The 27,396-nt window shown below is 49.0% G+C and overlaps 1 long non-coding RNA gene across 1 annotated transcript; it reads right to left on the reverse strand.

The window, feature by feature from the left end:
• Positions 1-1,359: 1,359 nt before the first annotated feature.
• LOC128075337 (uncharacterized) lies at positions 1,360-27,175 on the reverse strand. The gene is made up of 3 exons (XR_008203778.1): positions 26,653-27,175; positions 3,818-5,323; positions 1,360-2,582 (listed from the first exon to the last, which is right to left on the reverse strand). It is a non-coding gene; the product is annotated as an uncharacterized LOC128075337 (long non-coding RNA).
• Positions 27,176-27,396: the final 221 nt, after the last annotated feature.

The following is a 27,396-nucleotide window of genomic DNA, read 5'->3' on the forward strand; positions in this document are numbered from 1 at the left end:
CACCCACAAGAGAAGTTTGGGATGACCCGAGAGAGGCATACAGCAGATGATTCACTTAAATGCATTTCCTGTGTTGTCATGTTCATGCAGTCCTAAAACATAGCGTACAATCAGAAGAGGCAGAACCTCGATTGAGCAAAGTACATTTGCCAGAATTTAATGTAGGATTTTGAGACTGTTCTCTGTCATCTGCCACTTGAATTGCAATCATGCAGTTACTTGCCTGCTTACAGGTATATAATACTAAAATACTATAATGTGATAAAAAGTACAGCAGTAATGGCAGGGTGACACAATCCTAGGCTGCAGCAAATGAGGACAAGCCCAGTTGCAACAGCCATAGATACAGAAACAAAAACAGAAAAACTGCTTACCTTTGGAAGGCCTCAGTTACACAAGGATCTCCAGAGAGATCCCCTCACCTCCATGCCAGCCCTTAAATGAGGGCTGGATCCCAACTCCACCCCTTTTCATCACTCAGGTGCATAGTATTGCATGCCCCTGAGCTCCCCCAGGTTGGCCCTACCTTCCCACCAGGCGCTCAATCACTGCTTTCAGGCCATGACTTAGCATTTCTGCTACAAAGTAATTCAATATTTTCTTGCACATGAATTTGTTATATACTTTTTCTGTGGTATGTAACAAAGTACAAGTAGAAGAGCTGTAAAAACTCATCAGCCTGCAGTTTTTTTTCTTCTTCACTTTATTCTCCTAGCTTCCTAACACCTAATAAATTAATGCTTAGAAAACCCATGTATGATGCAGAGAGACAACGCATTTAAGCAACTCATTTTGCTTTCTTTATCTCTCAGTGAATGCCTTCACAGCCATGCAATGCCATTATCCTCACACAAGGATCTCTGCCTCCAAGGTTTTGACCAGAAAGTCTTATCTAGATTTGAGAAGTCTTAAAGTTTAACTGAAACTGATGTAATTTATTTCCAGACATTTGTATTTTCCAGTGGAAGGAATATATCCACATGTGGGATTGAACCCAGTGCTTTGGCTGGAGCTAAAGTGCTAAAAAGTCTCCAGATCTCCTCTGGCAACAGTTCATTAGGGCTGTGGATAGATGAGCTGACTGTGACCTCATTCCTCTCCCAGGACCAGCAGTGTGAGAGGGCAGAGCCCAACATGAAATGGGGAACAGCCAGGGCTCCTCAGCAAGAGCAAGCCGACACTCTGACTAATTTGCAGTCATCATTTGTTTCCCAGGTTATCTTCTCTAACACACAATTTGATGGCATCCTTAGTATTCTCCCCTCCCCCAGAGAAAGATGAAGAACTGCAGAATCCATTGTTTCCCACAGCTCTAAGACCAGCAATAAACACACAGCACCATTTTCTCACATAAAAGCATTTTAATTTTTGACAAATTCCATATCACAAATGCTATTAAAAAAAAAAAAGCATTGTTACTGGGATGGTGAAATGCTAATAAAACATTCCTTGAACAAAACAACCCTAGTGTGTAGGCATGTGAGCAGAGTGATCACAGTTTTCGGTGTCTCTTCTTCATACCCATTTCTTGAGCAACCCAGAGCACCAATGGCAGTGAGCTGAAGACATCAGTCACTGCAAACACATTGCTGAAGTGATGTCAGCTGAGTGCCACTGTCCTCCCTTACCTCAGGCAGATCTTTGGAACAGCCCAACACCACAAAGCCAGCTGGAGAGGAGCATATCCATCCCAAATGTTTGCACCAGTGATACTGAAAGTGACTGGGAGCTTGCTGGGTCAGCATGGCAGAGCAGCCCTGTGGAACTCAATTGAATGACACTGCAGTGCACACAGCAAGGCTCACCTGGCTCCACCGGACCCCACACCCCCAAATGGTGACACCAGGTGCTGCAAAGCCACTGTAGTGAATCCTGTGCCATCTGCCCTTCTGGCTGTGAACACAGACTCCTGGACATGCCAGCCAGTCATGGCTGCCAGAGCAATCCCTGGGCAACAGCTTGTGTGAGGGACAGGACCGTGTCCAGATGGCCCTGGATTTTGAGAAACTGCACTGAGAGAACAAAACTGAGCTCACCCCTCCCACATCAGCAGTGAGGGAGGAGCTCTTTCTGCTCCATATTGCCCACACCTTGTCACCTGCCATCCCTGACAACCTCACTGCTGACAATGCCATCCCATCACTCAGGAGAGCTGGCAGTCATCCCCCTCTCCCCCAAATGGTACTGCCTCTCACCTCTCCTCTACTGCCCACCCAAGGTCCCACTCACTCTGCTGCTGGCCCCTTCTCCCTTCTGTGTCTCTTTCCTCACTGCAGCCTCCCATCTGTCACCCAGACCAAGCCCAAGCAGCAAATCACTTCTCTCAGCACACTGTGCCCTTCTTCCAGACATCTTCTACATGTCTTTTTCTTCCATCCTACAGTAAGGTCACACTTCTTAACCTCCCTTTCCAGATGCTCACGTGCCTTTTTTCATGCCATTCTTCCTGACTGTATCCCAGTTTCTTCTTCATCAACAGCGCCAGTTTGGATCCTCTGCTCAGCCACCTCTTCTACTGCAGTCTTTGTCCTCCAGTGCTGGTACCCACTCCTCACAGCACTCTGGTGCCTTACAGTCCTACCCTGTAGGAAGCGTTTCTGAAGTGGGAACTTAAAGATCATAGCAAGTAGGTTAAATGTAGCAGCCAATCTATGACACAAATTGTTTAAAGTTAAATGGACACCCAATATAAAATATGTAACAATGTTATAACAGTGACCATTCTTCTCTGCACCAGAATGAATTTATCCTATAAGTTTTTTCCCTTTAAGGAGCTCTTGCTGTGATATTGGATGGACACCTTTTAACAAGGCATAGGTTATTGCACAAAAGCAGCACCCAAGCAAAAAAAAAAAAAAAAAAAAAAATTAAAAAAAACCTTTTCTATTTACTAGGATTTGTTGTTAATAGGGATATATTTACTGATAAGACTAAGGAGATTGGATCGCTCTTCCCTCACCACCTAACAAAACATGGTTTCCCAAGAGAAGAAATACAAGCTTGTAGAGACCTCATCTTTATAATAGTACTACTGAGGCCCATTTGTGAAGAAAACCTGCTCTATGCTGCAAAACCAGTTCTTCTCACTAATTAATCTCTTTGCTCCAGAAAATAAGTATTTCTTTCTGACTCTTTTGTCTGCCTCAGGCACACCATGAGCCCATTCTTATCTCCCTCCCCTTCTCACCAGTCTCCTCTGTATCATCAGTGACCACTGATAATCACATGTCAGGAAGCACCTTGACCCTCATCCCAGCAGTGCGAATAGGTGAGGTGCACAAAATGTTCATCAGCTCAGTTTGCCAGCTTGCCTGGAGTCGGGTCTTGTTGATTGGATTACATCTGAACAGCACTCTAGCTACCTTAATATCAGGAAGTTCAGCAGAGCCCCTGCGATTGCCACCTCATGCCTATCATTTGAGGAACACTGAGGCTTTATTTCTCCTGCTATGAAATAATGACTAACCAAAGCACTGAACTCTGATAGGCAAAAACTCATCAAGTATTTGCAAGTGTTCTGCCATTTGTCCCTCTGTGCTCACTAGAGTTGTTAGCACTGAGCTGAGACTAAGGAGGAAAAGCCCCCACACAGCAGCTGGGTCTACAGCCTAGACTAAGAAGCATAGAGAAGGGTCATGGAAATCACCCTGAAGTTGTTCCCCACGGCTGTGGGAAGGGACCAATTCTGCTTTACTCAGTTGTGATCCCCAGAAAGGCAGACAAACCCCATTCTGTTTTTCTGTGTGTGTACTTACAAGGAGTCACATTCAGACCACAGACAGAAAACATGCAAGAGCCAGATATAATTATTTCTTACCGGGATTTAAGGATCTGAGATTTTAGGGTCCTGAGCAACACAAAAGTTTCAGAATCTGTCTATTTACTTCTGAAGAAGCTCTGAAAGAGACCAAGGAAATGTTAACACTTTAACAGTTAAATCAGCTTTCCTTATTCTGCATAGGACTGCAGTCCCCAATCTGTAGTCCTCTGTGGTTTTCTATAGCAAAGGAACCTCTTTAAGAAGTTGAAATTGAGGCTGGCAGGCAGCACAAAATAAAACATAGCTTGCAGCACATGACTGGTGTGAGTGCTGCACTCATGACCCTGGTAGGCAGAGGGCTCCTCCAGCTCCTTCCCCTCACCCCAAGCAGCAGATTTCAGCCCTCAGCCAGGACAGACCTTGTGCTCTGCAAGGCCAATTTCCAAGGGACCAGAAATGGTGACACCAGCAGATGGTTCTGTGGCCAACGAGAAAAATAACAGGGGGTGAAAAAAAATAAATAAAGTGCAACATATTGAAAAACTGCATCTTCGTGGATGGAAATGGAAAGCATAGCAATGACAACAGAGCAGCAAGGTCCCAAGATACAGCAAGTGAGGATCTGCTCAAAATCAACAGCCTTGAGCACAGAAGAGAGAGGGAGAAGGAAGAGGAGGAAGAAGAACAAAAAAAACTTACCTTCCAAAGATCACAGTTTTGCAAAGACCTCCTGCAACAGACCCTCACCTCCACTTCCAGCCCTTAAATGAGGTCTAGGAAGGGGTGGATCCTGGCTCCACCCCTTCATCACTCAGCTGCATTGCATTGCATTGCATGCACCTGTGCTCCACTGGGTTGGCACTGCCTTCCTACCAGGTGCTCAATCACTGCTTCAGGCCATGACTTAGCATTTCTGCTCCAATCTTCCAGGAAGAAATTCATTTACCTCTTCATTTTAGTTCCCTTGTTAAGGGGAGCCCAGTCAGGATGAGGCCCAAAGAGTATCCAAAGTGTAAGTCTTGTAACGGTGTAGAAACACCCAGACTGGATTGAGTGCTCCAGTACTTAGACTCAGTGATCCTTATGGATCATTCATGAACTCTCCCAACTTGGGATATTCAATGGTTCTGTGATACTGCAGAAGGCAGTTTATAGATGAGTTTATAGATGAAAAATCCATCTAGCAAACCTACTCTTTGTCCCGTTACGTTTAAATGAAATCAAGATACCACTGTTAGTAATACATCCTCTGTGTTTCATGGGGCACACAGAGAAAGATTGGAGCAGAGAGCAAAGCTGAGTGCCTCGGGAAGAGACGCGCATCTGGGTGGTCATGCATGGAGCAAAGAGAAACCAGTTCTACAAATGTACCAGGAGAACATCTTCCTTCTCTTAGCCAGAGCTGGAGTTAATGTGTAAAAGCAGAGCTGGCTCCACCTGACACAGACTGGGCAAAGCAGTTATTCCCAATGAAATCCATGACCATTGCAGACTGGAAAGCAATACACGGACATTCTTCTCTCCCCTTGCTTCACATTTCACCTTCTTTCCTTTTGGATGATCCTATTAAAAGCAGAAGATATTTCACGTACATTAGGTGCTCAGCTGGCATAAGCTGGACTTTGGAAAGTTATTGTAATTTATACACCCTCAGGATCTAGCTGTAAGCTCTTCATAAAGCAGTCAAGCCCATGCCTTGTAGAAATTTGCTCTCTGAATGAATCCAGACCATTTTAGCACAGGATACCTTTTGATGCTTGAAAATCTGGCCGAAGAGCCATCAGCAAAGGGAAATAATGGGAGGAACAAATTATCAAATTATCAAATTTGGGACAGGTGTCCCCCAAAGAGAGGCTGGGCTGCCTGTGACCTTCCTTTGAAAGGCTCATTTTGTGCACCTCCCGTACGACCAGTTCTGTTACACATTAATAGTCTCTTTCCATAGCAACACCTGACCCTTCCCTCCCCTTGCTGTGATTATACATACATATATACAGATATATACAGATATATTTTCCCTGCCTGGGGAAAGGATGGACAGCTGACAATTTTCTGTGGCATCAGCACAATTTAATGAAAGGAAGGCTTTTCAAACAGCAAGAGAGCTGGAATGCTTCTTTAAAAAGAGAAATATGGGGAGTCGTGGGATCCACAACTGTGTCAACAGCACAACAAGCTGTTATCTGTCGCTTCAACCTGGCTCCTGCTTCCAGAAGACTGTACAGTGACAAGTATTGAATAAATGTGGGTGACAGCACTTTGGAAATGGGCCACTGCCAGTGCAGCTGCAGGGGATGAGAGGTGCAGGGAAGAGCTCTGGGCTGGGAAAGGCGATGGTCCACTCTGAGATAACAGTTCTCTCACAGACAATGCGTTAATGTTGGTCTGCAAGAGCCTGGCTAAAGTCCCAGCCCCACTCCTACCACTGCTGGTTACTGCTTTTTGAATTTGAAAAAGGTGTTTTGTGTTTGAAAAATCTTTCACGGCATTGTTCAACCCGTGGTATGTAAAGAAGGTTGGGCACAGCTCAGCCCCCTGATACCTCCTGCAAGAAGAGAGTACAAAGACAACAGAGTTGTACCCGGGAGGGAAGCAGTGCCCAGCAGTGGAGCACGCAGGGGCTGGAGAGCAATTCCTTCCAGAAAATATACCATGTTTACAGGAAAGCAGAAGTTTGGACAAATGCAGAAGCAAGAATTAAAGCTGTGCACAAAGCAAATCTGTAACCAAAGGGGAAAAATGTGATCAGGTCCAAAAACACACCATCGAGCCACTCGGAGTCAAGAAAAGAGCTTCTAATAAAAATCCCTTGGAACAAGGGATAGCATCTCTTGATAAAGCAGGTAACACACGTGAGTGCCACCCAGCACTGGGCCACAGATTGGTTCCATGATGCTGAAATGTTGGGGTGAGAAGACCAGGTCCTGTAGGTTGGTCCAGTATGATTGGTTGAAGATGCATTTGGAGGAGTTGAATCCTATAGGACAAGCTTAGGGTAAAAGCAGATTCCCTGATTGGGTTAACAGAAAAACAAAACAGACTTTTTGCACTGATGGAGCTGCTCAATTATAAAACAATAGCTTGCACAGAAAGACACCTTTGTATCTAGGAAATCCAGCACAGGATGGATCCGCAGCCTAGAGATAAGGGAGCGGGCAGGTAAATTGAAGGCTGGCAATGACCCAGCACTGCAAAAGAGAGCACTGGAAAGCATCAAGTGTGTGCTACTGATACTCAGCGCTCCTATGTGAAGAAAAGGTATTATCCAGGGGAAAACAATCATTCATAGGGGCCAAGAGATTAGGGAGCATGTTTGTTCCAACTGCGAGGAACAGGAGGCAGCCTCCCAACATACCCAAATATCTTAGCATCTCTCATTAGAGCTGATGATTTTCTTCTCCTTTTCCTCTCCCCGATGAAATAGATATTCTAGTTTGTTGTGCCTGAAACATTTTGATTCATCCCCAAAGATCCACAGTGAGGATAAAGCTCGGGGGCTGCGGGGCCATCAGTTCGGGATCCCTGGGTTCACAGCCCTGCAGCAACGCCGCCAGAGAGGCTGAAACAAAGCAGGGTTGAAATTCCCAATTTGTTAACCTTATGGACCCTCTGAGGCTGCTTACAGCCATAAGAGTGAAAAAGGATGGAGAAGGGGGAGGGAAAAAAAAAAAAAAAAAAAAAAAAAAAAAAAAAAAAAAAAAAAGGCAGTGCATTCCTTGCTTGATATTATTATCCTTGGACCGGCGTGGGCTGGGGACCACTGGGGCAGAACAAAGAGCCAACGCAGACATCGGCGTGCTCAGACGGAGGGTCCCACTTGCTGAATGAGCCAAAAACTTTTGACTTTTTAATCCCAACCTCAGTCAGAAGGTTATTAGACCAATGACCGCTGGGCCTAAACCAACAGCCAGCCCCCAGCTGACGATTCCTCCCGATTATGCTAATAAAACCCAGGACTGCTTTGAAGCCAAAGGATGTTTCTGCTCTCACCGTCCACTGAGAACCACATGTGACGCTCCCTGAGCGTGGTTCCTCCGGCATTCTTGTGCATCACCGATGAAATATGGTCCCACTAAAGTCAGAGGCAAATTGTGTTCAGCTGTGTTTCAGCAGTGCAAATACGCTCACGTGTAGGTGTAAAAAAAGCTGCTTCCAATACAAAATAAGAAAGTCTCAGGCAAAGGCAGCTTCTTTAAATAAACCTGAAGGGGAAAAGCCAGCAGGGATCTGTTAGCAGGAAAGTTTGAAGCAGTTAAGCTCTCACTGGAGGGCTGTATCCTTCCTCTGTATTCACACCAAGCTCTGAACCCTGAGGCTGAGTTAAGGGTTCATTTCTAGAAAGATATCCAAACCTGATGGTAAAGATTGAGATGACAGCAAACTCACCGAATCCTTTGAAATAACAGTTCGAGATAGATTCGGCAGCTTTAAAATGCTGTTTAATTTTGACATTTTATGAATAAGATGCTAAAAACCCAAGAGATCAAATTCTGGTCCCAGGGTATGGCTGCAGCTCCGGTCCATCCCCACACACACCCAGCACAGGTTTGGTTATGTTCTGCCTTTGCACCAAGATGTGAATCACTGTCTGGAGGTATAAGGCAGGAGAGCAGGAGTGGTCCCCAAATAAACCTCCTAACAGGCAAAGTTCTTTCCCATTTCTTTAAGTTATCTATTTTTTTTTTTTTTTTAATGCAACTAATTGTACTGGAAACAGCATAGTGTTGCCCACGGGAACTTTCTTGGGCTTCACCTGAAGTTGCTTTATTTCCTCCTGCAGAAGAGTGTGCCCAGATTGCCTTTAGCCCATTCAAACACCCAAAGGTTTAACCAGAATGCGACTTTAATTTTCTTTACCATTTCATACCCCTCTTCTTTTACGAAGAATCCCGTCTGTTTCAGGGCACACTGAAGCGCTGGGTGGGGGGCAGAGGCTCGCAGGGTCAGCCCCGAAGGTTCGCTAAACCCCGAATCGACGGCAAAATAAATCGCTGCCCCGTTCCGGCTGTGCGCATTCGGGACGCCGGGCTGAAAATCGCCCTCTCGGCGCCGCGCATTCCCTGCGTTCCTCCGCTCCCCTCCGCGCAGCCGGAGCCGCGTCCGCGCAAACCCCGCGAGTGGAGGGAAACGGCGGTGAAAAGCACCGATATGGGGAGAGCAAAAATCGCCCCGAGGGCGCGGGTGCGATGCGGGAGTGACTGCGTGAGATTCGCGGGTGCGCGGGATCCCCGGGTTTGGGGCCTGAGCCCGGGGCCCACCCGGAGCTCCGGCACGGCCTGAGAGCTCAATTAGCATTATCTTGATGAATTTATAGGCAGCGAGTCCTTGCTGTGCCTTTCAGAAGTCGCAGGGCACTCTGTCCCCATCTGTTCCTTCATGATTATTAGTTCCTTTTTCTTTTTCTTCTTCTTCTTCTTCTTCTTCTTCTTCTTCTTCTTCTTCTTTTTTAATTTTATTTAATAGTAATCGTTGACCTAATATATGTGGCTGAGGGAGAGGGGGAAGATGAGACCCCTACAACGTCAATCAAAACTCTTCCTGAAGCCCTCCCCACATGGACGCTTTCTATCTCCCAGCGGTACCGGCAAGATGTTCTTAGCCAAATACATGATTCTATTAATGAGCACTTATATTTGCTAAGGAATGCAAATTCTTTCTCTCCGTGTATTATTAGCCGTATCAGAATGTTTGTCCTTTCAGTCCTCTTTGAAGTTGAAGGAGGAAAGGCTGTTATGTGGCACTGAGAAGAAAAAAAAAAGAAAGGGGGGGGTAAGGGGGGGGGGAAACACTTCTAACTCCTCCGGGTTTTTATTTGTTCTCTTGCCAAAAACGCCAAAGGTAGCAAAAGTTACAGAAATTATTTAAAATGTGTGGTTTTGTTGTTGTTTTTTTTTTTCCCCTCCAAATTAGGTAGATTTTTTTTTCCAACTGATCGTCCCCTTTGAGTAATAACGGGATCTAATGAACAGCCTGCTTTGAATTGACTCGATAAAATAGCCTCTGTGATGCTCGAGAGAATCTATTACGAGTTGGAAGGGAATAAATCCCATTGCCGCCCCGACCGCGGGAACGCCGCGCTCAGCGCACCGAGCCCCCGGCCCCAGCCCCCCTCCCCTCGAGGGCCGCCCCATCCCATCGCTGAGCCCGGGGGGTCGGGAGGTCCCGGTGGGGCTGAGCCCGCTGCCCGCTGCGCCGTGCGGTGCGGAGCGACTCCCGCAGCTCCATGGGACCGCATCCCCCCGGCGCAGCGCAGCCTTTGTGAGCGCAGCGGTTCGGCTGCAGTTTGGATTTTTTTTTCTTTTCTTTTTTTCTTGCGGATAAACGAGGAAAAAAATAAATAAATAAAAAATAAAGAGAGCCCGTGAGCCGGCGAAACTTTTGTCGTGTATCACTTTTCCTCTTGAAAGGTGTTATAACAGCAATTCAATTACAGTAAATAGTGTACATCATCTTCACAGCTGGAAAATTCTGTAACTAACTGTGACCAAACGCTGTAAAGGAATATAGCTTAACCAGTATTACTTTTTTTGTCGCTGACCACAGGTTAATTAATTTCAAGGAGCTTAGTATATCTAAACAGAAACACACTGTGATGCTGGCAAGAAATCATAAAATATAAAACGTGGAATTAGGGAGATCATGTGAAATCTCAGCTGCGGCATCGGTGCCTGGGAACGGTTCCGGCCGCCCCCTGGCAGAGCCCCCCCGGTTCCTTCTCCCCCAAACCCAGCAGGTCCGCAGCGCTTTGCTGACCCCAGAGGTGCACACGCGGGTGGGGATGGATGTGCCACACACTGAGACATGCGTGTGCTAAGAGCCAGCTAAGTGCAGCGGTATATAACCGCATAGATCTATATACGTTACAGGCCGTAGGTATAGGCTTTGGCTGAACATCATTTTTCAGCCCGAAGGTAAAATGTCAGGGCTGCGAGGTGCGGGCGTAATGCAGACGCGATCTGAAAGCAACCCTAAATCACCCATGTAAAAAAACTGAGTGAAACTCCCCATAAGTCAAGCGCAGCTCTCTTTTCAATTAATGGTAATATTAGCTGCCGTCTCCTGTTGCAATTCGGAAGATTTAAGGGGGATTTAATTTACTCGCGGCTATATGAAAAGGCGTTCGGTGCCGTAGGAGGTGTTTGCAGTTCAGCACATGGAAGCGATGTTTCCATCTCACGGAGGAGCCCCGTGCCCTGCCCCAGCCCTTCCCCTGTGCCCGCGGGGCTGGAGGAGCCGGCATCGGATCGGGGTCGGTCCGGCTGAGGACACTGAGCCCGTCCTGAGGGGAACGCTGGGGGAGGTGGGACGGGACATCTCGATTTCGGGTGTTGAGGTGATGTAGGCACACATATGCACCCAAAAATTGGGGTGGGAGCCAGGTGGATTTCGCTGAGAAAGCGAGACAGGATGGGGCTTTCTTGCCAGCTCCCGACCGGGATTAGGGACGCCAAAAAAGGGTGCCATTAATTTCCACATTTATTAGGAAGCTGTTGGCCACGTTTCAAAAAAAGAAAAGATTTAAAAAAAAAAAAAAAGAGAGAGAGAGAGAGCGAGAGAGAGCGAGAGAGAGAACTCGAGCAAGGAAAACTTTCTGGAACAAAATCTCCCTCTCCAGCTCCGGACCATCCCGTTTTCTTTAAAAGCAAAGCAAGCAGCAGTTGTCGACCCCAAACCGCAGTCCTCAGCCCCAGAACAAAGGTCCGACCCCCGCCCCCCCCCCCCCCCCCCCCCCCCAGCGCTCCCGCTCTGCAGTTGTCAGGACAAACTTATCCATCTCTGGGCTGAGAGGAATACAAATTCTCTACCTCCTCTCCCTCCGCCTCTCCAAAACGTTCCGGAGGAGCGTCACTAACTGCTCCCCGCACTCCCCGCTCCGCCCGAGACTTCAGGAGTTCATTTTTTGACTCTTCTCGAGTCACAATTTGGGAATCGAACTCCCGTCCGAGTCCTTGAGCTGTCGGCAGCGATTTCCCCCTGCGGAGTTCGTTTGGTGCTGCAGTCCCCTCTCTCCTCGTGAAGGCTCCCAGGGCTGGACGGGACGCTTTTTGGGACCCCAAATAAGACCGCGATGCACCGACGGGTTGCTCCCGAGGGCGGCTCGATCGCAAAGAGGCGTTCAGAACTTCCCTCGGTTCCCTCACCTTTTTGTTCCCCCGAATACACTTTGTTAGGGTAAAAGCGGAAAATTCGGCACGAACCCGAACGTACGTCATAGTCGGGCAAAAATACTTTCTTTACCCATGAGGAGGGAAACAGTTCTTAGAAATACCTACTTCTGCCCGTCCCCACCCGCCGTCGAATCCCTTTGACCTTTCTGCTTCCTAACTCTTTTTGTTTTCAGATTTTCACTCTATATTTACCCATCCCTAAAGCTGCACCCGAAAACGCATCTCCAGATTCAGGCGGATCGCCTGAACCCCCTCATTCTGCTTCATCTATTTTGGGGGGTGAAGTAAAAATACCAATCCCACACCAACAGATATTTCCGAGCGTCGTTAAAACCGACCCGAGGCTGAACGTCCGAATTATTTTATACCACTATTTTATTCTTTTAATTCCTGTTTATTATCTGCGGGGAATCGCTCCCACCGCCGCGTAGGTTCGTTTGGGTGACATCGCCCCGAAATATTCCCCGCGGAGTTCAATGCTCATCAAACGCATCTCCAAAGTTTTTTTCTTCGCACCCTGAAGTTCGGCGGTGATTTTCTGGCTTCAAACTATCGCCCTTCACTTGGAAAATGCGGGGTGCGCGCAGAGCAGGGGGTTATTTGTTAATTAACCGGTTACATCGGGGGGGGGGGGGGAGCGGGAGGGGAGAGAATATTTAGTTCATTATTGAGATGTCATTCGCCGGAGGTACCGCTGTCAAATTCGGATGGGCGGAGGGTGGGGGGTGGAGGGGGGTGGAAAACTTCACTTTTTAAAGTATTGACTTTATTATCGGCGATGCAAACCTCGCTCTTTGGGGCGCCCTGCAGAGGTGGTTTCCTGCTGCCCGGCTCGGCAGCAGCTCCCCTCACTCCGAATCTTTTCGTGTCCCGTCTAACTGCTAACAACGTTCCTCTTCCTTGTTAATAACTGCTTTTCTTTCATTGAAAATAAATAGATATACGTCAAAAGCCACCTTTCAAACGGCAGCTTCTCTGTCCTCCCTTCCACCTGGGGCAGCTCCCGGGGCCGTGGAGGGGGAGGCTACAAAATTAAACAAACAAATCAACCCCTGTCCCCTCGGCTGGGAAACACGGGGCAGATTTCTGTATCCCTTCGCACCTGAGCTCGGGGAGAACCTGGGGACAAAGGGCAGCGGCCCCCAGCCCCGCGCAGCTCCTGAGGAGGAGCGCCCCGTGCCGCTCCCTTCCCCAAACCCGTCCCGCTCCTTTCGGCAACTCAACCCGCATCGTTTCTTTTAGAAACTGCAATAATTAGACCTGAGCTGAGTTAACTACACTTCCTCCTGGTCAACAAATCAATAGCAATTCATTTGCGATAGCTGAGATGATCAAACGCTTCCTATCGCACCTGACCTTTTCCAAAGAGTTGTAAAATGGAATACAGCCGGTATGTCTTTTTACACGGTTCTCTTTTGCCTCATTTGTCATTTACTCCAAAGGGGACACTTCGTGTTTTCCATTCCCGTCTGCTATTCGGACCTTAAACACCGTTTCTTACAACGATGTAATGATTTAAATGAAACCGTAACGATATGGGATCTTCGTGGTGAAAATAAGCTCTTTACAACTGAGTTTAGATTAAAAAATAGTACATAATTCAATATGTCTCAACGTATTTCGTGGAAGTGCATATGGCAGATTTTTACGTGTGACACGAACATACGTGTAGCCAGCACTGTACTGCTACACACACAGCTTCGGAGGACTTTAATTGATCTAAAATTGAAATTGTAGAGGAGAAGGAGGTGATGGGGTGGGAGGACTGCAAAGGGAGAGATCAGAAACGTTTAGGTGCGGGGTATTAATTATAAAACACAGAACTCTTTTCGCTTTGCTTGATAAGAAAGCGCTTTCCCCCGCTCCCCCTCTCGCTCCCTCTCCCTCTCTTCTATTGGAAAGAGGATCCTAAATTCCTTTTGACTGATAGGAAGTTACAAGACAAGATGCTATTTTCTCTTTCTTTTCTGACAACTCTGTCATCCCGGGGATCACAGCCATGTCAGAGTGTCTGTCTGGGAGGGAAGGGAAAAAAAAAAAGAAACCAACCCGCTGAAGCCTGTGGCCATCTTTGCATCAAAATTTTCCAGACCTCTATTTTTGATTGTGATCCCGCTGATCTGAGTTTGAAATGCGAACGCAGCAAAGCCCCTAAGCCTTCAATCGTGTGAAATTTTCAAAAGATCTCTAGAAGCAATCTCAGGCTGTCTGACCCCTGACAGGCGGAGATCTCTTTATACCTCTCTCTGCCAGCACTTCATTTGGTGGAATATCTTTCAGATTTGCACCTCCAGATGACAACCTGAGTGTTTATTATGTGTACGAATCTGAAATCTTCACCGCGGTGGAAAGGAGACGTCTTAAACATCATATTTAATTTCAGATCACAATTACCTGCTCCTCTTTTGCTTCTAATTATCTATTCCTCCCTCCTCTCTGCGGCACGTTGATATTTTGTTGATTCTCCCTTTTCATCAGCCTTTCTCTCTTCCCTTCTTTCTTTCTCTCTCTTTTTTTATAATCGTATTAGCGCAGTCCACGGGGGAATTAAACATGTCACTGTGGACACACATCATGGCGATGTGGGAGAGGGAACCCGAGAGGGGACCGCGCGTCCCTGCGGCTCTGCCTATACGTGCGTGCGTATCGCTGCCGTTAGGAACCAGGTTGTTAGTATGCTTCATCTCCCATTAATCTTTATACATCAATTTAAATTGGCAGCGGTGTTTATGTTTTCTCCCGTGACGTAGCAGCAATGTCATTTGGTAGCAAGCAGAGCAGCCCTTTTAACGTTCCTCCCTTCGGAATGGGAAAAAGTGGGGGGGGGGGGGGGGGGGGGGGGGAAAGAGGGGGGGGTTGAATCCCCCAACAAAACACCGCGTAACTTTTATCTCTGTGCGGTCCTTCGCCCGTCTAACAGCAGCCCCGGCCCTTCGCGGCGTCTGTCCCGGTGGTTTCCCGGCAGCTCGGTGCCGTTATCTCTCAGCTCCGCCTGACGGCACGGCGCTGATCCCCCCCCCCCCCCCCCCCCGGCCCCCCCTCCAACCCCGCACCCCCCTCGTCCGCCCACCCGGCTCTCCCCGCACCTCAAAGCAGAGCGGAATGAGGCACCTGCAGACCTGATGCGGGGGGGGTGGGGGGGGGACCCGCAGCCCCACGGAGCGTCCCTCAGCGCCTGCAGAGGGGTTCGCTCCTGCCCCAGGGGCTCCGCTCAATTTGTCCTCACCCTCGCGGCACAGCGCACAGCCGTCATTAGTTTAAATCGCCCCGAAATCGGCCGCGTATGTGTTCGGCTGTTTCTGTATTTATCCATTTTTTCCCATAAAACTTGTATTAAAACAAAATGTTACTTTTCTTTCTCTCGGGAACTGTATATAGAGACCCTCCCTTTTTGAAATAGACCGCAGGGACTGTCATTAGATCAGATGGCAAGCCTTTATAGAAAGTGTTTTGCATAATTACATACCAAAGCCAGAATAGTCACCCTCACATTTTATGGGTCACAAACCATCAACAATTGGCACATTATTGTCCAAGAAACCCCAGTCCATTCACCGATAGAGAAAACTAGACTGCCTAATCTAGAACTGAAGAAGATTGAAATTTCTTCTAACAAGAACCCAGAGAAGATTATTTTCAAACTGACAACGTGTTTACATATAGTTATAAAGTTCAGAGGACCGGTGGGGAGAGAGAAAGGGTATAAACCACTAAACATGATTAAGAATCGCACAGTGGCCTAATATAGATGGTTCATCAAAAAGGAACAGACTGAAAGCTCCCCCCCCCCTCCTCCACAGCCCCTCTCCTTTTCAGATCTGTTCCCTTTTCTACCGTTGTGATTCAGTAATTAAGATATTCTTATTTGGACAGACAGCTCCTCTGGTAACTGAATAATATTAGTTCCCTTTGATGTCAAACTTTTGACAGTTATCACACTAGCATTGGGCAATTTAGCACAAATACCCTCTTTTTTTTTTTTTTTTTTTTTTTTTTTAAAGGGGGAAAAAAAGTCTTTGAAGAAAAGTAATAAGTGTGATCGCTATCAGCAAATGATGTAAATCTCAGTGGACAGGCATCCCTGGGTATAAATTACATTTTGTTGTATATAATGAAGCGAGTTTTGTTTTTACCTCATTCGGTTATCATTGTCCGAAATTAAGGCAATAATCCCACTTCCTTCACACCAATTCACCACAGTCCCTCTCTCTCTCACACACACACACCCCTCCCTCCCTCCCCGCACCCCTCCCGATTATTTTCTTTTCTTTCAAGGGAAAATTGGACTCCTCTCCGAGCCCTCCCCCCGCACCGCTCCCACCCACCCGGAGCAGAGCGGAGCCACCGGCACAGCGGAGCGGGGAAGCGGCGGCGGCTGCGGGCGGAGCGGGGCGGCGGGCCGGGCCCGGCCTCACCTGATCCCCCATAGGAGCCCCTCCTTTGGGCCCCCACCACAAGGAATTAACAAGAATAAGAAGAACACACGTAGCCCTTCGTGTGTGCCGCTTGGCAGAGCCGGTGTCGTAGTAGTAGTAGTAATAATAATAATAATAATAATAATAATAATAATAATAGCAAATGCTACCCCGCACAGCCCAAGAGAGGGGCGTGGTGCCCGGCTGGGAATGGGAGAGCCGGATCTTGGGAGGAGTGGGGAAGGGAGGACTTGGAACACCGCAGCACCGGCTCCTGACTTGAGGAGATGCGCTCTCCCAGGGGCTGCACGGTCTTTTTCCCATCCAGGAGGTGCCACGAGATTTTAGCTGTGACTTTAGGGGCGTGCCCCCCACCTAGGCTGCCCCCAGATTCGGTGCCGGGGTCGGGGTCGAGGTGTTATTTATTCTGGGCTTTTTTTGTTTGTTTTTTTTTTTTTGTTTTTTTTTCTGCTTTTTCCTCTCAACTTTGCTGGGGGAGAGGGAGGGGGATGGGAGGAAGGCAGCTCTCGCCAGGTTTCCCTTATCGCGAGATCTGAGCAATTAAAATAAAAATAAAATGCCATGAAATCCACCCACGCTTCAGCTCCTGGTGGGCTTGGATTTAAGGGGTGCACAGCCCTTCACCCCACACCCCCTCCGAGGCCGCAATGCTCCCGTTATCGGTACGCCCCAGGACAGCTCGGTGAGAGCTGTGCCATCCCCCCCCTTCCTCACCCCAGGACCCCCAGCAACCCTCCCGCATCCCCGCGCACCGGCACAGCGAGGGAGGGTGGGGGGATGAAAACCAGCCATGACCCCCGTGCCCGAACAGCGCTGATGCGGGTTGCTGGGGGGAAGGGGGGACGGAAGCAAAGCCCATGGGTGCGCAAATCCCGCGGCTCCGCGCAGCCCTCGCTTCCCTCCCCGCCTAATTAAGCGGCCGTGGGGAGCGCGCCGCTTCATTTAAATGCTTTTGGTGACACTGTGATGGCGATGGAGATGTCTGCGGCCGCAGACGGGTTATGTTATTTTGGGGCTCACGTTTCGGGCGGGGAAGGGGGGAAACCGCGGAGGATGCGATTTTCAAAGCGGTTACGCGTCCCTTAGCATCACCCCCAGGGAAGCGGGGCAGGCTTTTCTGGAAACTTTGGTCCCAAAGGGTATCCTCGTGTTGTGTAACATTTTCCGAGGATTTTCATTACACGGTCAGGCAAAGGTAACACAATCATAGAGGGGAAAGTTTCCTTCCGTGGCCTTTCCCTGAGGCTGACTGGGGCAGAGGGGCTGCCCGAGGAGAAGGGATGGTAACCCGGGGGGGGGGGGGAGGGAAGGGGGAAGAGGGTGTTGGATAAGAGGGCCGAGGTCCCGCTGCACTTTTGTACCATAAAAATAAATCCACACCCGCTGCTGCCTCCGCATCCTCCGTGCAAATAAAGCGCGGAAAGTCCGCGCAGCGCCGGGTTCCCTCGGAGCCCCATCCCAGAGCGGAGGTTTTAGAGCCGGGGGTGGGGGAAGTAAAGGGGGGAAAAAGCTCTTTCAGCCTTGCAACAGGTATGCGAGTTTCCTGCCTTTCTCTTCTCTAAGGAGAAGTTTTTGTTTTCCAAAGAAGCGTCGTGCAGAGCGATCGATTGTTTCATAAAAATAAAAAGGGGGAGAAAATGTATTTGCGTCTCTATATGTCAAGGATAAAGGGACTTGAGAAGAGCAATGTAAGACACAGGTTAAGCTTTGGAGAACGCTGGCAGCCAAGGATCTTCAAATGGAGCCCTTGAGAGGCTCGGAGTGAAAGTGCGGAAACTTCCCCAAAGGTCACCTTTGGAACAGCGGAGAAACTTCTCTCCCGAGTGCACATTTCTGTGGGGTCAGAGCTGCCTCGGCTGGGTGCAAACTGACAGAGGGAGCCAGGGGAAAACGTGCCCGGCCTTTGGGCGCCCAGCCGCCCGCTGCCACCGCCCCGTTCCTGGAGAGTAAACCCAGGGAATGGAAGAAATGAGGAAAAACGAACAGCGCTGGGAGACGAGACGAGAAAAAAAACAAAACAAAAAAAAAAAAAAAAAAAACAAAACATAAAGAAAAAAGAAATCTATTCCGACCCCGTTTTGCAGACGGGGTTTCCGTCGTTTCTTTCCCTTTTTCTTATTCCAACTCGTTTTCAAACCCCCGTGGCACCCCAGCAGATAAGAACACTGCGGGTTGTGCCTCTGTTCCCCGTCGGCTCCCGCAGCCCGCAGCCTCAGGCGGCCCCGTCCCGTCCTCTGGAGCGGGATTTGGGGGCACAGGCGGAGATGCGAGAGCGAACCCCCACACATGTAATCACCGTCATTAATTCCTTCCTAATAATTCATTAGAGAGGAGCATTAATTACTGCCTTTGCGATTTTTTTCGAGTTGCGGGCGAATCCGGGGAGGGACGGGGAGAAGCGACAATGTCCCACCCGCCCCGGGCGCTGAAGGGGATGGGTTCGCCAACGAAGTGGCTTTGATCCCAAGAAAATAACCAACCTTTTCCTCCCTTGTTTTATTTCCTTTTTTTTTTTTTTTTTTTTCCCTTTTTCTTCTTTTTCCCCTCCCCCCTTCCCCAATTTAATGCCTATAAGCCCGCAGGTAATAAATTAATAAGGTGGACGAGAGGAAACTGCCCACGTTTATTTTTGGCGGTGCTCCTGTGCCTTGCTGGCAGAGCTGAGTGCTGCACTGCTACTGCTATCACTTCGGCCTTAAAAAGCAGCGCAGGGGCGAGAGCTGCGCTCCGAAGGCCTCTAGAAATGAAAAAGGAAAAGAAAAGAAAAGAAAAAAAAAAGTAGATGCCCCCTCCTTTCCCAGCTGGACGTTGGGGATCGTTTAAATATCCCTTTTCCCCTTCGAGGGTCCACGATCAAAGCGGTGCCAATGACACCGGGCGGTTTTAGGGGGAGAAGCGGTGGGGTCGGGGTGGGGACGGCGCCCACCGAAAGCGGCACCGAACGGACTCGGAGCGGAGGAGGCAAATGATAACGTTCATTCATCTTTTTTTTCCAAAGCTGATTTATAGCAATCGACAGGTTAAAGCGTCATCTGACTTCATTACTTTTAAAAGCTGTCTATTTCAGAACTGTCACTTTTCATCACTTAAACCGAATAAAACGGTGGCAGAAATGAATTGAGAGAGACTCGGAGATCGCGTTTGTAATTCTTTGTCTCCGCGTTCCCGTTCCTAATGACCCGACCTGCTCTGGGAACCCTTACGCCCAACGTCAGTATCAAAAACAATCAGAAAAAGCAAATCAACCCGCGGGGCTCCAAAAGTTGGAGAAAAGGTGATAAAGTGTCGGGGGACGGAGGGAGAGGAGGGTGAAGGCACTGCGTGTGTCCGTGCACGGACAGCACTCCGTGTCTCACTGCTCTCCTCGCCTTCCCCGATAGCGGCTGTTCGAAACGTGGAAAATACAGCAAAATAGGAAAAGATGCCCCGAGTCCCTTCGGTTCGCTCTTTTGCCCTGTCCTGTGAAGGCGTTATTTCTTTTTCAAGTCAAGCGATCATTTGGGAGCGGGTAGAGAAATCGGGCAGGTATTGCAGGGAAATAAACAGATCCAGGAAATGTTGGAATGTATTTTTTCAGCTTTAGGGATTCTGAGACGGTGAAAATCTCAATCCCGGTGAGGCAATGCGAAAGGAGAGCACTCGCAGCGCTCAGGGACTCCTCTGACCGCGCACCGACCCGCGGTTCGGGTTTGGTGCGGTGCTAGGAACGCACCTTTGAGCAGTTATGAGGATGCATTCAGGGTTTCGTGGTGTTTTTAGATCCGAAATACCCCCAATATCGAGCGGTTATTAACAAACCCACAGCCGGAGCGCAGCAGCATCTGCGCGCTTTCAATGGGGCAAAGCAGTGGGAGAGGAGGAATTATTTTAAACAAACGACACAGGTTGTTCCTCTGCGTTTGCTTTCCCTTAATGCCGTGGGCGTGATCGCTGGAATAATGGTGGCCCCGATAAGAACTGAGCAGAGGTGCCAGAACCGCCCGGGGAATGAGCCGAGCTCAGCGCTGTTCGGGCCTCGCAGAGCAGTTCGGCGCGGGGTAAAATAAAGGGAGGACCTTAACGCTGAAACAGAGGAAAATCCGCGTGTGCGGGAAAAAAAAAAAAAAAAAAAAAAAAAAAAAAAAAAAGAACGCCGCATTTAAACGAGGCCCGTCGAATTCAAAACAAATAATAACAATAACGAACAATAAAACAGAGCTGTGAATTCTGGTTACGATGAGAGCGACCGGAGGTGGGAGCCGCTCCCGCTCCGCGCAGCTCCGCGCTGCCGCCCCGCTCCGCTCCGCGCTTCCCGCAGCGGCCGCCCCATGGCGCCACCTCGCTGCGCGCCGCGTCACTGCAGCCCCAGCCGACGGCAGCCAACGGCTGCGGAGCCTCGCAGCGCCCTGCGCGCACCTGCGGGAAAGGCAAAACCTCGGGTACGGTTTCACAGCCCGCGGGGTAACACAAGCTCCGTGTTTTGCGGAAGCTGTAAAGGAAAAAATAACAGATAGTTTTTCTCGCCCTCCCCGTAAGACCTTTTTCTTTCTGTCTCTCTCTCCTCCTTTCTTTCTTTCTTTTTTTTTTTTTTTTTTTTTTAATTTTCCTTTCCCCTTTCAGGGAGATTGAACTCCAGAGTGTCCCGTAACACAAACAGCTACAACTGCCTCGAGTGTTCCGCTCAAATGAGAAGAAAACACAAATCAAAACAACGAAGGATCCATTTCCCCGGTTATGACAGAGGCGCACAGGCAGCGCCCGCCGTCATTTCTGCACTGGAAAATAAAACAGTGTTGAACCACTTCGGTTTGGCTGCTCAAATGGCACTGAGAGGGCACAGACTTTTCTGCAGCCACGAGGAATTCGTGTGACTGTGACATTAGCCTGAATCCCTTCATGTCATTAAATCCTTTGTATTCCGCAGTAAAACAAAAGTAAATGCTGAATAAATATAAATATATATGTGTGCGTCTATCAGCCTGAGCTGAGGCACTTCGAGATTCCCGCATCGCTCAGGGGAATGAAAAGAAAAAAAAAAACGAGTAAAGAAATAAATTTAAAAAAAAAAAAAAAAAAAAGTCTCAAAACACTTACGAAGAGCCTCTGGGAAATTATTATTTAAAAAAGAAAAAAAAAAAAAAAAAAAAAAAGGAAGAAAAATGAAGAGGATCCCCCCGAGCTGACAATAGCGAGAGGAGCGCACGCTGCGGGGCTGAGCGCGGGGCCGGGCCGCGTCCTGCTGCTCTCGGGGCCGGGGATGCGGGGTCGGGGGCTGCCATGGAGCGGCTTCTCCCTCCCTCTTACAGAGCCCAGCAGAGCGCACGGCAGTTGTTTAGCACAGGGAGTGCTATTAAGTATTGATTAAGAGCATCCACATGTTATTCCGAGAATATAAAGAGCTATTAAGAGCCATTTGACTTTACCAGAAAGTAGGGAATATTAGTTAATGAGTAACGGGGAAAGTACAAACGCACGCAGCGGCCGGGCCCCCGCCTGGGGTGAACGCGATTGGATTCTTTTAAAGAAAGCAGAAAGAGAGGGAGGGGGGGGGGGAGAAATATAGCTCTATTTTTTAATTCCAGCGAGAATTTCTACCGGGAACAATCTAAGCCAACAGCTGCGACAGGTGGAAGGGAGATAATTGGGCAAAGGCTGCTTCGGCCAATTCACTTTACGGGGAAATACCAGCCCGGTGCCGGGGGTGTTATGGGGCGACTGGGGGAAGCGGCAAAACCCCGATCAGAATTATAGACAGACGGGAAAAGGCGGAGGGGAACAACCCCGAGGAGATCCCCATTGCCCGGTGCGGGCAGAGGGTCCCGAGAGCCGTAAAGTTGCCCCTTCGTCCGTCTGTCCATTCGCTTTGAGGCTCAGAAAAGGGCGTTTCTCGGAGACAACTTAATGCCCGGAGTCCTTTTCTTTCAAACTGCTTTTTATTGCTATTGCACTTCCTACCGCAAGATGCAGAGCAAGTCAGCGGAGTTTGTATTACAACTATGTCATAATGTTTCACTGATGCAAAACATGTAGCCAGAGGGGGTTGCTAATGATTCCTGGATTAGAGAGAGGGAGAGTGAGAAGTGAGAAAAAGAAAACCTGGTTTCCTTGTTGTTTTCTTTTTTTTTTTTTTTTTTCTTTTTTTCTTCTTTTTTAAACTACGTAAACCCTTCCCGTGAATATCCGGCACTCGCAACATCTCGACACCTCGCACAGACACGCGGCTCTGCCACGAGCCTTTTAAACCCCGCAAACGTTTTGCGTCTTCCAGCTATTCATTATGTTCGGAGCCTATTCATTTCTGGAGGATCTTTCTTAGAGAAAGCCAAACTTTGGGTGTGGGATCCCGTGGGAAGCGGATCTTCCCCTTCGGGATGGGAACCGCTACGAAGTTGCCTTACTGTCATCAGAATAAAACGCTTCTCCCGTCCTAAAGCCACGCACACCTTGAGGGCAGCTGCTCCGGGCTGGAAGCGTGGCGATGCCCTCTCCCTAATGTTCCTGGGATGCAGAGGTGCCCCGGGGTTTTCCTCGCCCTCCTCCTGCGCTGGGCTCTGGGCCCTCTCGGATCCGGGCAGGGTGGGATGCTGGGAAGGTCTGGGAGGAGGGTTATAACCCAAAGGGCACCTGCGCAGAGCAGGGCAGGATGGGGGAGTTTCGGGTCTCCCGGCCCATCTCGTTCTATCAAGCGAAAACGCAGCTGGGAAAAATCCGCCCCCTCCCCCACCAGCCCACAACAACAACAACAATCAATTATTATCATTGTTTTCTTCCGAAACCCATGCGTGGAGCCGCTCTTGTCAAAGCAGAGGGACCGGGCCATCGGCACCGCCCTGTCCCCGTACTCTCAGCTGGGCCGGGTGCAGCACTGCCACGGCGCGATGCCCTCAGCCATATCCGTCCTTTTCCCATCCCGGGGCAGTTCCCTCTGGCTCCTCACTGGTTTTCCCAACCCCTGTCCCCTTGTCCCGGCCCGGAGAGGACATAGGAAGATTTGTACGAGCAAAGGCACTGGGAGGCATCACGGTCAGGTGGGGCCAAATGGCCTGGAGCATCCCCACAGAGAAAAGAGATGGAGCCAGGGCTGAGCTTTGCACCCAAATCCATCCCGTGTGGGCTGCCCCCAGCTCTGCTCTCCTCCCTCCCGCTCCGTCTTTTTTCTTTTATCTCCAGATCTCGCTCAGAGGAGATGAAAAATAAAAAGTTTCAAATGTGACCTAGTTCCATCTCCCCCTCCCTTCCCCCTTCCCTTTAGATATTCACGTCATCTATTAAGTGGGGGGGAGGGAGGGAGGAGGGAGAAGCTAAATTTACGAGGTCTGGTGGGTTCTGGAGTCTGGGTGCTGGGAAACAGGTGTTGGCAGTTCGCTAGAGTGTCAGTCAACTTTTGGAGATGAAGTCATTAGGGAGGTAGTCTCCTCGGAACAATCTGGTGGTTGCAGTCGGAGTTAATTTATACTGAAAAAAAAAAAAAGAGAGAGAGAGAGAGAGGGAAAAAAAAAAAGAAAAAGAAAAAATAAAAGAAAGAAAGAGGGAGAAAGAAAAAAAAAAAAAAAAAAGTCTGTGGAAATACCGAAAGGGACAAACATAACGAGAACAGATTCACACTCCTACAGATTCTGCCACTTGGAAGTCACAGCCTGAGAAAAATAGCCGGCTATGGCGGAGCGGGGGGGGCTGCGGGCGGCTCCGGCCGGGGCAACGGGGTCGGGGGGAGGACAGACCGAGAGCAGAGAGCTGAGAGCCCGGGGCCGGCCCTGGCCGAGAGGGGTCTCGCCCCGTCCCACCGTCTCGCTTCCAAAGGCGACCGGAGGCGACAACTGTCCGGGAGGCGGCTGGCTGGGGTCACCTCCTCCCCGCCACCCCAACCCCCCCATGCACCGGGGCTGGAAATTGTCAGTGACCCTGAACTGTTTCTCGGCTGCGTTTGAAAAGGCAGGCGATCCTCGGGCCGAAACAAAAGGTTTCGTGTGCACAAATACAATCTCCTCGGGGCCTAAGCAGCTCTCCGGTGCCGTATGGCCGCGGCCGCTCCGCTCCCTCCGCCGTAGAAGGGACGCCCCGGGGGGGAAGGGAGGCTGCGGAGGGGGGGGGGGGGGGGGAGCGGCCGCCGAGGCGTGGTCTGGCGCTGCCCGTCAGAGCCGCTTCAAAGCGGGGGAAGCACCGCAGCTCGGCTCCCATCTCCCACCCCCCTCACCCCCCCCCCCCCCTTTTGGAGTTCGGTGACAAATCACCTCCGTTGTACCAACCACTTGTTTCTTTTGGTATCGCGGGGAAAGATTTCATTAATGCTCCTCCGGCCGCCCTCCCCCCTTCCCCTCCCTCCGAATCTATTCTCTTCGTTCCGAGTGTGTCTTCTAATCATAATTAAAATCGTCTCATATACATCGGCGTCTCTCGTGCGCATATTGAATTGCAGGTGACCGGACGGAATGTTATTTCACTCGAGTCGCTCATTTTTACATTTCCACCAAAAAAAGAAAAGAAAAAAAGAGACCCTCCCCCCCCCCCCCTCCTTTGCCCTCAGCCCCCCTCGGCCGCAGATAAGGCGGATTGTGAATATCGATAGGGAGGAAAGAGGCAATAGTCGCAATCGATCGCTTAACAGGCGGCCGTCATGCATCACGTTCAATTCCACGGCAGCCCGGCACTCCACTTAATATAATTAAGATTAAAACTCAAGTGGTGGAGGAGGGAGCGCCCATCGATGGCTTCGCAAGGACAGCAGCTGCCGTCCGGGCGGGGGTCACCGTTAGTGCCGCCACATCCCCGTCTGTCCCATATAGAGGGCCCATAGGTGCGGGCTGCGCGGGTGCGGAGGTGCGGCTCTGACCCTGGGCGGAACATCGCCCTTAGGTCTCTTTATTTCCCCCCCCCTCTTTTTTTTTTCCTTCTCCTTAAGAGCCGTTATTTACAGTCTCATAATTAAGCCAATATGACGGGTTTGAACCAGAAATCCAGCCCCACTCGCTGTGCGGAGAAGGGGGACTGAAGCCAAGTTTATTGTCTATCATTTCAAGGGGTTAATTTACGCGCTATTATCGTTTCTGTGCTGCTGAGGCCACAAACGAAGCATAAATCGAGGTGCCGGGGTTCCGTTCCGGGCAGTGTGACAGGCAGGGTGCACGGCGAGGGCTGGGAGCCTCCAATCAGCCCACATGGGGTCTCCTCCAGCCTTACGTTCATTATGGGGGTTACCCTTCGTGGAGGTTTTTTTTTTCTTTTTTTTTTTTTAATTTCCTTTTTTTTTTTTTTTTTTTTTTTTTTTTCTTAGCAGCCGTGCTTTGTTCAGTTTATTTCCCGACACCCTTTTCCCACTCGACGCTGTTGACCCCAACGGGCACAAACTACGAACCCATCGCAGCACAGGGCCGGACGGAGCCCTCTGAGAGCTGCGCTCCGCCGGGCGGCCCCGCGCGTAACGCTGAGCTGATGGTCGCGTCGAAGAAGCTCGGAACGATCTGAGCCGAAGGAATATTAATCAAATCAATCAGGGTTGACAAATGAGAAATATTGGAGGGAAGGTGGTAATTTACAACTTTGTTATTAGTTAAGAATCTCCCGCCTTGTAAGAGTAATTAATAACTCCTGGATGGGAACGATTTGGAGAAGGGAAGAAGACAGCGCCTTGAGATGAAGCAGGAGAGAGGGAGAGGGGCTGGGAAGTGAACTGCGCCGCCGCGAAATAGAAATTGCAAATGATTTTTTAAAAGCCATCTGCGGGGGCATTATACATAGAATATGGATGGAATGTATACAGCCCTGTAAGCATGGCATATTCAGAGGGAGGGCGAGGGAGAGCAGACGGGAAATAAGTACTGAAAAATAAATCAAAACATCGATTCTTGCGGTCGCATCTCCCATCCAGAGATGAGACGCGGCGCTGGATTTCAAAGTACTTCAAAGAAATTATACCCGATATGCAAAAAGTGCGAACTGGAAAGCAGAGGAGGGGCTCCGAGCTGCTCCCAGAGATGGCTTCTCCCCCTCTCTCCTTGGTCCCCGCGCGCTCTCAGCAATGGCTGATAAATGTGAAGACCCCAAACACCCGCTCAGATGGGAAAACTCAATTGTCTCTAATGTTTATAGTGTTAACCCTACTTATCTGCGGAACGCTGCCCCCCCGCCCCCCCATCCCTCCCTTTTCTCTTTCCATAGCCGCACATTGATTATTAGACTGAACGGGCCCCCCACTCCCCCCCCTTCCACGACCCCACCCTCCACAACTGACCAAAATAATGACTTGTTGGAAAACTATAAATCATTTTCGTGTTCGAGTCCCTGAAGACTCTATGTAAGTAAATAGGCTTACTGTGAAACAATGCACAGATCCGAGTCCTTCTCCGGATTGCTTCCAACTGCTGCCATCTCCAAAACTTTTATTTACAAGAGAAGAAGAAGGGGGGGAAAAAAAAAAAAGAAAAAAGAAAAAAACTTTGGCAAACTTTATCTCTTCTTTATTATAAGCTTCAGCCTCGCCTTGGTAAGCCCCAGCCTGCTCTACAAAAGGTGGCTAGAGATTGAGATTTATTGGTTTCCAAATGAAAAGATTCATTCGATATAAGAGGTTAACTCAAAGTTCCTTAAACCGTGACTAGCATTGGCAAGGAGCTCTGCCTACTCAGCACAAAGGCAGTTCAAAGAAACCTTTAAAAATACACACAGATATACATACACACAAACACACTCTCACACTTTAGCCTCAACCGCAATTTTCTTTTCATTTTTGTTTCTTTCTGCCATTACAAAGCCCTGAGCCCCTTTGTAGGTAGCTGGAGGGTTCTCTTTTTTTTTTTTCTTCCTTTTTTTTTTTTTTTTTTTTTTTTTTTTTTTTTTCCCCGAGCTGAACTTTGCCATTTTGGTGTTGACCAACCCCCTTTTCTTTGGCGGCCACTGAATGAAAAGGCTTCAAGGAAAAAAAAAAAAAAAAAAAAAAAAAAAAAGATTAAGAAGTAAACGGGGTGAGGAAAAAAAAAAAATCCTTGTAATTTATAGCGAGCAAAGCAACGTTTTTAAAAAATAATCATCATCGTGCAAAGCCCACAGAAAAACCCCA

This window comes from Tympanuchus pallidicinctus, unplaced genomic scaffold (assembly GCF_026119805.1).
Source record: "Tympanuchus pallidicinctus isolate F22 unplaced genomic scaffold, pur_lepc_1.0 scaffold12, whole genome shotgun sequence".
Taxonomy (NCBI): domain Eukaryota; kingdom Metazoa; phylum Chordata; class Aves; order Galliformes; family Phasianidae; genus Tympanuchus; species Tympanuchus pallidicinctus.